We start from the raw sequence: 11682 nt of genomic DNA on the forward strand, positions 1-11682 counted from the left end.
CTCTCTCTCTCTCTCTCTTTTCCTCCTCCTCCTCCTCCTCCTTCCTTCCTTCCTTCCTTCCTTCCTTCCTTCCTTCCTTCCTTCCCTCTATCCCAGTGTCTCCTGAATTTACTGATGTTTGAGACCTTTATACTCTACTGGTCCTTAGTATTTCAGATAATATCTAATATATAAGAAGACAAAGTACGGATAAGGACATGGTATTTTAATCATCTCCCTAGTGGCAAGTGGGGTTTCATGTCATTACAAAAACTGGTGAGACAAATAAGGAAGATGATTTTCATCCTCCCCCCGCCCCATTCTACAGTTAAGGAATCTGCGATCTAGGGCTTCATTTTCTCAATGTTAAACAGATAACAGAATCAAATCTTATGATTCCCCAGATGGAAGTACTTGGTTTTTCTATTGCTAAGTATCTATTCACACAGACTTTCATCTCATTGATAAGATTTGATCATATGAACTCTTTCCATGACCACAGATGTTTCTGACAGTGAAATGTATAAATGGGCGGGTTCTCTTTCTGTGAATGACAATGGTATGAACTATAATGAATATGTCAAATGTATAGCAGGGGTAGGCAACTACAAAGATAGAGCAGATAATGCCTTTATTCATGATGTGCTCAGTCTTTATCTCAGTCTTTAGATAGATGGGGGTGGGGTGGGGACTATGAAATAACTTAATGGGTGCTCTTGGAGACATGTGATCAAGGAGCCATAGAAATATTGAGGCTACAGCAATTCATTGGCCATGGGAGAACTGAGAAAGACTATGCTATAAGGAGAGGGGTCTACCAGGCATGTACATAGAATGGAATTAAGATACACATAGTGGGTCTGCAGTATGGTGTATGCTATAGGGAGGTAAAAACTGGATACGTGTGGTGTATGATATAGGGAGGTAAACCTGGACAAGGACCAGCTTGAAAGGTCTTTGTAGACCAGGCTAAAGAATTTACATTTTATCTTTTAGAGGAACCATAAGAGGATTGTAAATAGGTAAGTTGACTTATATAGGAAGAGCCTAAAGAATGGTTATTTGATTTAAGCCTTTTGGAACTCAATGTAACTCTCTTGAAAATAAATTTTCACACAGTTGGAGCAATAGCTCTGACACTTTAATTTGTACCAGAATTACCTGTGGAGATTGTCAAATATACAGAATGTTAGATAACATCAAATTGACTGGCATTGTTGGGAAATTTGCATATCTCTCAAGAGTCTTCAGAGGATGTCTAAGGTCACATTTGAAAAGTGCATGAATGTTTTGGTGAAGGATGTGTAAGAAGAGTTCCAATTTATCACTAACAAATTCAGCACAAGATTTGTTTATCCTGTCATTGGGGTTACAATAAAAAATTTTTCCTTCTTCCTCTTTCTTTTCCTTTTCCTCTTCCTCTTTTATTCTTTTAAAATCTGAACAAAGGGTGGTAACCATCATCTGCTCTGGTGGAAAAATAATGTATTCACAAGGCTCTAGGTTCACTGCTCTACAAAGCCAGCTGGTCGCCATGACTCACCCTCAGAATGCATTTTCACATCCTAGGGGGTGTTGGGGCAAACAGCTGGCCCTCTTTGAGCTCGCATCTTGGAAACCTTCCACTGTTCTTATTCCATAAATACAGACCAGTAACTTAGCTAGAATTTCCATGAACTGTAAGATTTTCACTAAAAAGTCTGTGATGTTGGTGCAATCCTAGTGGGAGGAAGTATGTAGCAATCTGAGTTATGACTGAGAATCATCTGACAATTAATCGGGTGGAAATAAAAAAACTGGGAGCTGAGTAATAAAGGAGATATAGTCCAGAGAGGGGCACCAGCTCTAGATATCTACCACAGGGATTTGTTGTAAAGTAGTTGTCTTGCTAAAACTCTTTCTCTAGACCCCTGCTATATAGGGAATGGAATCCTTTGTCTCCATTGCAGACAGTATCTGAATATGTCAACAATGGTTTCAGATGAGCCTTCCAACATCAGCTGTGACTCACCCTTTCTGACCTTCAGTCTGCACTCTCATTGCAGGGAGTCTGTTTCATGAAATATTCATGGAGAAGATTACTCCAGGGCAACGCATACAGAATGAATGATGCTGCTTTGATGTGTTAAGCTATCTTCCTTAAAGATTGCCAGGCCCAAAAAAATAGCCATTAAAAAAAAAAAAGCATTCTTAGGAAGGATGCTTGCTTGATTGGCACCAGTACTTAAATATGCATGGCAGACCTGAGATCTTTCTTCTTGTAAGTAGCAATAAAACAGTGTTCCCTGATAAATCCTGCAAAAGCATTGACATGGGCTGAGTGCTTTACTTGTAATACAGGGAGCAATGCCATCGCTCACCTGAATTACTGAAGCCGGCTAATATGTGCGTGCCTCTGGTTGCTGTGTTTGCACTCCAATTTCTCTAGAGCAGGAGTTTTCAACTGCCACATGAGGCACACAGGTAGACTTGAACCCAACAGATAAGAATAATCCGGACTATAACCAAACACTAGCAGTAACAATACTGGTAGCAGCCATAGCAGCAGCAGCAGCAGCAGCAGCCATCCAACCCTTCCTACACTTGACACTCCTCTCAACACTTAACATTATAATGCATTTAATCCTCACAAGAAACCTTATAAAACACACTGTTGTCCGTGCCATGCTCAGATAGGGGAACTGAAGTACCAAAGAGAGGGAACTTGCCTACCAACCCAGGAATTGTAAGCGGTGGCTGGGCTTCGGGACTCATGCTCTTGATAAAGTGCTAGCGTGATGTCAACGCGCTCCCATCTTTTGCTTGCTCAGACGCTTCTGCCTGTCCTTTATGCTCCAGTTTAAGTTCCTTCTTTTCTGTAGGTCTTCGTGCTTTTGTTCTAACAACTCCTGCAAGAAGTTGCTGCTCTGTCTGTGCTCTAGAACCTTCTCATATATACGGGGATAGTAACCACACTGTTGATTTTGCAGACACACCCATTGTTCTGCTAGTTAGGGAGAGCACATGCTGTTATCTCTTTGTCTCCCTGAGGTCTAAAGAGCTAGAGACTATCCATAATTCCTATTGTTGTGCTGAGATACCTGTGGCCTCACTCTTGGAAGATTTATAGAAACATGCATTTATCCCAGATAGAGCACTTATAGACCAAAGAAATGATTCTGTCCAAATCCAGCATGGTGAATTATTGATTCTGCTGCGGTTATTTATAAGAGCTTGGATAAGAAGTTACTTACAAGAACACGTGTGACTCTTGGGCAGCTACATCACTGATAAACTCCCACTCAGAAAGGATGATGACCTATGAGAGCTGTCTCATTGGAGACCCCCAATCAACCTTCTCTTCCTTTTATATTGTACCTTCCCCTCACCTTTGCCTGCACCCCGAACTGAGGCAGGGCCATTCAATGGATGTGCTACTGGAGGGAGGGAGGAAGTGTCTGCAATCTAAGGTGGGGATCTGATGAGCTTTCTTCTGTGACAGTGGTTCTCAGTGTCCCAAATGCGGTGACCGTTTAATACAGTTCCTCTTGTTGTAGTAGTATGCACTGCCCCCACCATAAAATTTTTTCATCATTACTTTACAAATGTAATTTTACTACTGTTATGAATCATAGTGCAAATATTTGAGATTCAGGGTATCTGATTTGGCGATGTGACCTACAAGTTGAGAACCATTGTTCTATGAGGTTATGTTTATATGTCTTATTTACCTTCTTGGGTAATTGCAGCTACTCTGATGTCAAGATGGCAACAGAAATACACACACACACACACACACACACACACACACACACACACACACATACCCAATGCAGTTCCACTACAGTGTATATGCATACTTGTGTTTGAATGATCCAGGAGTAACATGGATCCAGGGATGGAGAGGAAGCAGTCGGGAATGTGTGTGTGTGTGTGTGTGTGTGTGTGTGTGTGTGTGTGTATGTGTGCTATAAGTCTGTGAAGACCAGGGCTGTCTGAGTATTTTCTTTCACTTTTATTTCTCGTGAGAAAAACTCAATACCAGCTCCAAGTGCCAAAGCTCACAGTAGGTATTGAGTATTCTTCCCCACCCCCTCTGGAAAGTTTAGTCTATAGAGCTGAAACTGGAGCTCTAACATAAGACAGCTCAAGTGCACTAACCTTGAGCCAACCAAGGTAACAAGGGCTTTTGAAAGTGCACATTAAGACAGTGTGGCACTCAGGGCTCTCTATTTCCTCTCAAAAATAGGGTTATGATGAATTTGGGAGAGCATCATATGGGGTAACTGAAATATTTCCAAACTGACAAGCTCTACAGAGCTACAGTCCTGGGCTTATCTATGTGGATTGTGTATGAGAGCCTTCTGGAATACACAAGCAAACATGGAATAATAAAATTCGCTACGTGAAATGTGCTAACCTGTTGGTTTTTTTTTTTTTTTTTTTTTTTTTTTGGAAGCATGTGATTTGCTTAGAGGTCTGTTTATAGAATTTATACTTCATATTTTGTAATGAAAAGATGAATATGATCCCTTGTATGCAGTTGCTGTGTCTGGGGATGGAAGGTATTCATTCTAGTACAGTTAGGAGTCCAGTCCCTCATAGGGATCCCCCCTCCCAGAAAGGAAGCAGCAGGAAAGCAGCTTTGACCTTCTAGGTGTCTCTTCCGTTTTCTTCTTCTTGCTTAACAACAATTGTGAGCGTGAGCTTTGCCTTGGAATGAAGGCAGCCTGCACCGACCGCTGGGCTTCCTTGTCTCAGGTTGAGCTGCAATCTCCACCTTTTATGTAGCTTACTGGGTTAATCATTCGTTCAGTAGGTGACCCCAGAGATGTGGGGATGAGGAGGTAGGCGAGGTAACCTCCCTCTCTTCAGGAAGCCCGCTGTTCCACTAAACCCACACGCATACGTTATAACCGCATGTGATTTTTAAGATTATCTTATTGTATGAGTGTTTGACCTGCATTGACTGTGTGCCCAGTGTCCATAGAGGCCAGAAGAGAGTGCTTGGTCATCTAGAAGAGGAATTACGGGCAGTGGGTTGTAAACTGACATGTGGAAGAACAGCAAGCACTCTTAACTGCTGAGCCATATACATTTAAAAAAACAGCTTTCTTTATAGAAATACACACACACACACACACACACACACACACACACAGAAAGATAGAGAGACACAGAGAGACAGACAGAGAGAGAGACAGAGAGAGAAACAGAGAGACAGAGAGAGACAGAGAGAGAGAGAGAGAGAGAGAGAGATTTTGTAACTATGTTGTAGTTTCCTTAGAGCCAAATGTTAAATAAAGAGTTCAGTTCACTACCTCAAATCTTAGGCAATACTATACTGTGCTAGANAGAGAGAGAGAGAGAGAGAGAGAGAGAGAGAGAGAGAGAGAGAGAGGTTTTGTAACTATGTTGTAGTTTCCTTAGAGCCAAATGTTAAATAAAGAGTTCAGTTCACTACCTCAAATCTTAGGCAATACTATACTGTGCTAGAAATTAAGACATTGTTTAAAAAAAAAAAAACAAAAACAGCATTGTACCATGTTTTCTTTTTCTCTTGGCAAATATTGTGTCTGTTCATTGACACTTGACTTAGTGATCCCTGTCCAGAAAGGCAGGGGAGTGTAGCAAACAGGTCGCCAAATGATAGATGCTGAAGTTGGAAAGATTCAAATCAGCTTGTCACTGAAGGTTCCATGACTTCAAAAAAATGTTTTTGTTATACAAAGGAAATGGAAAAATAGTTGTCAGAAGGGAAATCAATTCTGGCATTCTAGGCAGTAAGGGCTGGACAGAAAAGAGCCTGGCTGTCCCAGAGCTATCAGAACCCAAGAGGAGTCAGATTCATACACAAGCACCCTCCTTCATGGGTGCTGGAGGCCCTGCATCTGCTGCCAAGCCTTGGCACTATTAGTATTATTGTAGCTGTGGTTGTCTTGACTTTTGTTTGGGTGTAACCCCAGTTCCACACCCTTCTATGAACTCTGTATCTTAGGGGCTCTGAGTCTTGAAAATTAAACTTCCCAGCCTTTCTGACAGCACTTCTGAGTCTTGAAAAACTACATTTCTGTTTTAGGTCTACCAACAGAGGCATCTGTGTGAGATTTGGGAGGAGAGAGAGTGAGAGAGAAGACAGGAAAGAGAGAGAGACACAGACAAGACAGAGATACAAAGACAGAGAAAGAGAGATACACAGAGAAAGAGACACAGAGAGAAGAGACAGGAGAGACACAGTGAGACAGTGAGACAGAGGCAGAGAGAGACAGAAAGACAGAGAAAGAAACAGAGAGACAGAAGAGGGGCAGCATCATCTCTCCCCCATCACACACAGAATTCTCCCACAAGCCACTGCTTCTAAGAGATTCTGTCTCTCTGTTTTGTCTGTGTCTCATTTCTGTCTTCTCTCTCTCTCTCTCTCTCTCTCTCTCTCTCTCCCTCTCCACTTCCGTTCTGTATTTTTCAATGGATTTATGTTTTTAAATTCCTGCATAATTTTTTTTCCATTTTAAATACTCAGGGTGAAGTCAATTTCCTGGCCACCAGACCTTCCTGGCAACCACTTTCCAGTGTCCCTCACCACGTTTAACTACCTGAACTTGAAGCTCTTTAGAATTTGCTCCCAGATCCTTTGCATGCTACGCCACCTATAGAAACCCACTCAGTCCCAAGTCTTTAATTTTCCCAACAACTCTCAATATTTGGGAAATGAATCACTCTGTTGGCTTTGCTCCGTATACCTAGCCTAGTCTTCTAGGGGTCATTGAAAATAAGTGCGAATGGACCAGGACTCAGGCTTCTCCTCTCACACATCATCCCTAGCTTCCCTCTTCAAGGAGCCGCCATCCACCCTTCTACATCCCTGTCTGTCTTTTGCTGATTGTTTTGCACACCAGAACATCAGTTTTTTGACAATGAAAGCCAGAAGATACCGCCACTAGGTCTAAGTATTTTTCCCCCTATTCCAGCTGCATCTGCAGTAGGGTAGCTGTGAATCTTTCCTTGCCCAGGCCTGAGAGTCCCTGGAGAGCCTCTGCCTCTTCCTTGGCCACCCTAGAGTCTCACTGTCACCCACCTTCATTCCACCTTTCACACGGAATGTGCTGCCTGCTTCTTCCTCCTGACCCACTGATAACTGGCATGGAGTGTCTGGGTTAGAGTACTCCTTCCTATTCACTCTCGCTGAGCACACATCTGTTCAGGAAAGCCCTCTCACATCCACACTCATTAGGAGTGGGAGACTTTCCCCCCCTTTTTTTTCCCCTCCTTCAAATTAGAAACAGCAAAAGAGCACACACACAAGAGTGGTCTCATTTATTACTATGATGTCAGGTCCTGGCACAAAGAAGGCATCTAATACATATTTTTTCAATGAACTAATAGTGCCAAATATTCTTTCTTTCCCATTCTCTCTCTCATCCTCTTCCCTCCTCCTCCTTCTCCCTTTCCCTTCAAAGGATCACTTTCCCTGATCCTGATCTTCTTCTCTCCACTGGTCAGCCTCTTTCTCTCTTCTCTATCCCAGTGTTTTCTCTGGAATAGATCTGGGATCGCTGTGTGCTAGTAAGCAGGTTCTCTCTATCTTTGCATGTGTGTGTGCATACGTGCACGCATGTGTGTGTGTGTGAGTGTGTGTGTCTGTGAGTATGTGTGAGTGTCTGTGAGTGTGTGTGTGTCTGTGAGTGTGTGTGTGTCTGTGAGTATGTGTGAGTGTCTGTGAGTGTGTGTGTGTCTGTGAGTGTGTGTGTGCATACGTGCACGCATGTGTGTGTGTGAGTGTGTGTGTGAGTATGTCAGTGTCTGTGAGTGTGTGTGTGTGTCTGTGAGTGTGTGTGTGTGTGTCTGTGAGTGTGTGTGTGTGTGTCTGTGAGTGTGTGTGTGTGACTGTGTGTGTGTGTGTTTAACTTCTGTGTTTCCCCAAAAGGATTGAAGTCTTTTTATTTAACCTTGAATGTTGCTCTACAGCTGAGGTTAGAAGGGACAGGTTTCCAGGTGAGCAGAGATAGGTCTCCCAGGAACAATAGCCTCTGTATCCTGTTAAAATACTCTCACCCAGCAGTAGGCTCTTCCATCCAGTCATAGCTAGATGATCACTTTATAGCAGCGGTTCTCAACCTTCCTAATGTTGCCAACCTTTAATATACAGTTTCTTATGTTGTGACAACTTTTAACCATAATATTATTTTTTGCTACTTCATGTATGTAATTTTGTTTCTTTTTGAATTACAATGCAAATATTTTTGGAGATGGATGTTTGCCAAAGGGGTTGAGACTCACAGGTTAAGAAACACTGCTTCAGAGCAAGGGAATTGGGTAAAAAAATTAGACTTACTTATTCCATACCTCATTTCTAAAATTGCATAAAACACTGTAAGGTAAACAAGATAGAAATAAATATTTAGTCCCTTTGAAAATGGAAGGAAGTGCGTGGAACTAGCAAAAGACACACTAATTAGTGAACTATAATCTCGGCAAGCAGAGCAAGATGAAAAACTGTAAAACCAATAATTATCAGTGCCAGAAGCAGGCCTTGCCGTTCAGAGGGACACTCAGGAAACAGCACGCAGCGTCTTCCTTTTCTTTATTAAAAAGGTATATTGTGTTGATTTCATTCTGCATGTTGCACTCAATTCAATGTGCATACCACAAACTGTATATTCTATTAAGTTCATAAATGTCCATCCAATACCTACCATAAGCGAGACAAAGATGGAGACAATATCATAGCTGGCTTTTTTTTTTTTAACCAGTGCAGTATTTAAAAACATGGCGTGCATGTCTGTATGATTCAGTTTGACTTCTGCTGTGGTGTCTTAGAGTTATTATTGCTATAATGAAACATCATGACCAAAAGTAACTCGGGGAGAAAAGGGTTTATTCAGCTTAGGCTTCTGAATCACAGTCCCTCTCCATTGTGGTCCTTCACAATGTTCGCTTCCTTTTCAAAGAATCAATAAAATGTGATATTACATTAATAAGATAATAATTAAGGAAGTCACCTTATATTAACTTCTAGCCTCTGCATACACACATACACATGCCTACATACACATGCAAATACGTAATGTGAGAGAGTTTATCGTATTAGAAAACAAGTATATTTATATAGCTTAAGACTCTCTGAAAAATTGAGGATAGAGTTAAAAGAAAATTAAATTTTCACTTTCCAAGATTCCAATTAAATAAGTGATGAGTAAGATAGTAGTCAACTCACATTCTATATTCCTGGAAAACTTTTCCTCATATCTATTAAGCTCACAACCTTATTCCAAGCCATTCCCCAAATCCCGTCTATTGTTCATTAATTTTTTCAATTATCTTCACTGTATTCATATCGACATATAAGTAATCAATAACCACAGCATAATAAACATAGAATAAAGACAAAGTGAAGACAGACCTCTCTTCCTCATCCATTCAAAAAGCCAGGCACAGTGAAGCCTGAAATCCCAGTGTTAGGGTGACGAGACAGGAGGATTCCTGGGGGTTCTTGGCAACTCAGTCCTGCTGAATCACTGAGCTCCTCGTTCAAATAGAGACTGTCTCAACAAACAAGCAAGAGAATGGCTGAGGAAGACAGTCTCTGTTGACCTCTGGCCTCCACAAATGTGTGCATGCCCATGCATAATTCCCATATGAACATGTGCATACACACCTGTGGCCCTTCCCCATGCATACACTACAGTCGTCATGAGTAGTGAAATATCCTGACAGTAAGAGATAGAAGTCTTTGGGTATACTTTGGGGCAAAGTGTTTTGTACTGGCCTAAATCACTATTCTATAATATTGTCTAATTGAATAATAGAGACAAGAATATCTTCTAAATAAATGTATCAAGGGTTCCACCATGTGATTCTGGTGGGCATCTTCCTATTGCTGTGATGAAATACCTGACAAATCTGATTTAAGGAAGAAACAGTTTCTTTTGTGCCAGTTTGAAGGTACAGTCCATGGTGATGAAGGCCTGGTGGTGGAGTGGGAGTCTGCAGGTCACACTGCATTCATAGTCAGGAGACAGCGATAAATGTTGGGGCTCATGCCTTTTCTTATCCCTCCTTTTAACTCATTGTGGCACCCACATTCATCTTCTCTCAGCTAAACCTGTTTCAGTGCCCTCACAGACAGCCAAAGAAGTATCTACTAGGCATTCTAAAGCCAATCAAGTTGGTGATAAACTAAAAGTATATGATTACTTTATTTAATCTTTAGTGTGGGGATCATATGATCATTCCATTTATTTTTTATAGACATGAAAAATTAGGGGATGCCTATGGTTAGCTATGGACCTAGAAGGCTCACCGCCATTGTCTCTCTCTCTCTCTCTCTCTCTCTCTCTCTCTCTCTCTCTCTCTCTCTCTCTCTCTTCCATTCTCTCTCCTCCCACCTCTGTTTTGCTCGAGACATTTCTCCAAGAAGTTCTCTCTTGCTATTCTAAAAAATCTCTCTGGATAGCTCATCTCTTGCAGATTATAAGCCCAGTCTTTTATTTTACATATAAATTCAGTCATTTATTCCAGGTTTTCCTTTTGATTGATTATTCTATGAATCAGCATCCCATGACCCCAGCCCCTTGATTCTTAGGAGACAACAAGCACACATTTTCTTTTAACATTGCAAAAGGATTCATAGATCTGCCTGCCTCTGTTAAGCATAGATAGTAAGATAGCTGGGTGGGATCCTGTCTTGAAACAACCATTTCTACCACACCTGGGCTTAAGGTTGCTCTGCCCCAGGCTGACCCTGCACTCCAGTATCTGCTCTTGTAGGCATAAACAAAAAAAAATTTGCTGTGTGGGATCTCTGGTGATCACCACTCCTTAAACCTCTTTTTCTCCTTCCTTACTATCTTTCTGACAAGTTGGCTCACACTGCAGCTGCTTTTGTTCCTTTACATTCGTGAAGCCCCTCACAATTCATATGCATCCTTATATTTTTGTATAATTGAGAAATTATATATTTTCAAACTCATGTTTTTAAAGTTCTTTTCCACAGCCTTAAGGGCTGTCCTGAAGGTCCCAGCATTTATCATTTTGCTAGGACATTAGCCACACCTTTGCATCTCCGACTTGTGCCGCCTGACTATCATGGAGTCATTAAGGTTAACAGGGAGGGCATTCCTCGAAAGAGGAACTGAAACTATGTACATTATTATACAAACAAGACCTACACCCACAGCAGCCTTTGACACTACTGGAGGCCCATGCTCGCTTGCCCTATCCCAGAGGTGGGAACCATGTTCTTTTATCCCCACCAGGCCATGCCAGACCCAGCAGGTTACCTTTTGCCTTGAATTCCACCCTATTCAACTCACCATTGCACTGTCTGATAAGCAAGGATGATCCAGACCCCATGTACATCATTCTAGATCCTGCCATCTATACCGCTGGATATAGCTCAGAGTCCAAGGGCCTGGCAGACGTTCTCTTGACCTTTCTATCACTGAAGTGAAAGTTCCAATGGCCCGGAATGTTCTCTGAAGAGCCACTACTATCCCCTCATAGCCCAGAGCACTGTAAACCTTGCTGTCTTGATAGTGTACTAAGAGAACTTAGTTAATATTATGGGGTGGAAGGGGGAAGCTTGTGTCTATGTTACTACACTACTGGACAGCTTTATTACATGTTGACATTGAAAAACCAAAATGACAATAATTGGATTTTTTCAATATTTAAAATTTTTTTTATTATTATTATTTTCTTTATTTACATTTCAAATGCTATCCC

The sequence above is a fragment of the Mus pahari genome, chromosome 4 (genome assembly GCF_900095145.1).
Source record: "Mus pahari chromosome 4, PAHARI_EIJ_v1.1, whole genome shotgun sequence".
NCBI lineage: Eukaryota > Metazoa > Chordata > Mammalia > Rodentia > Muridae > Mus > Mus pahari.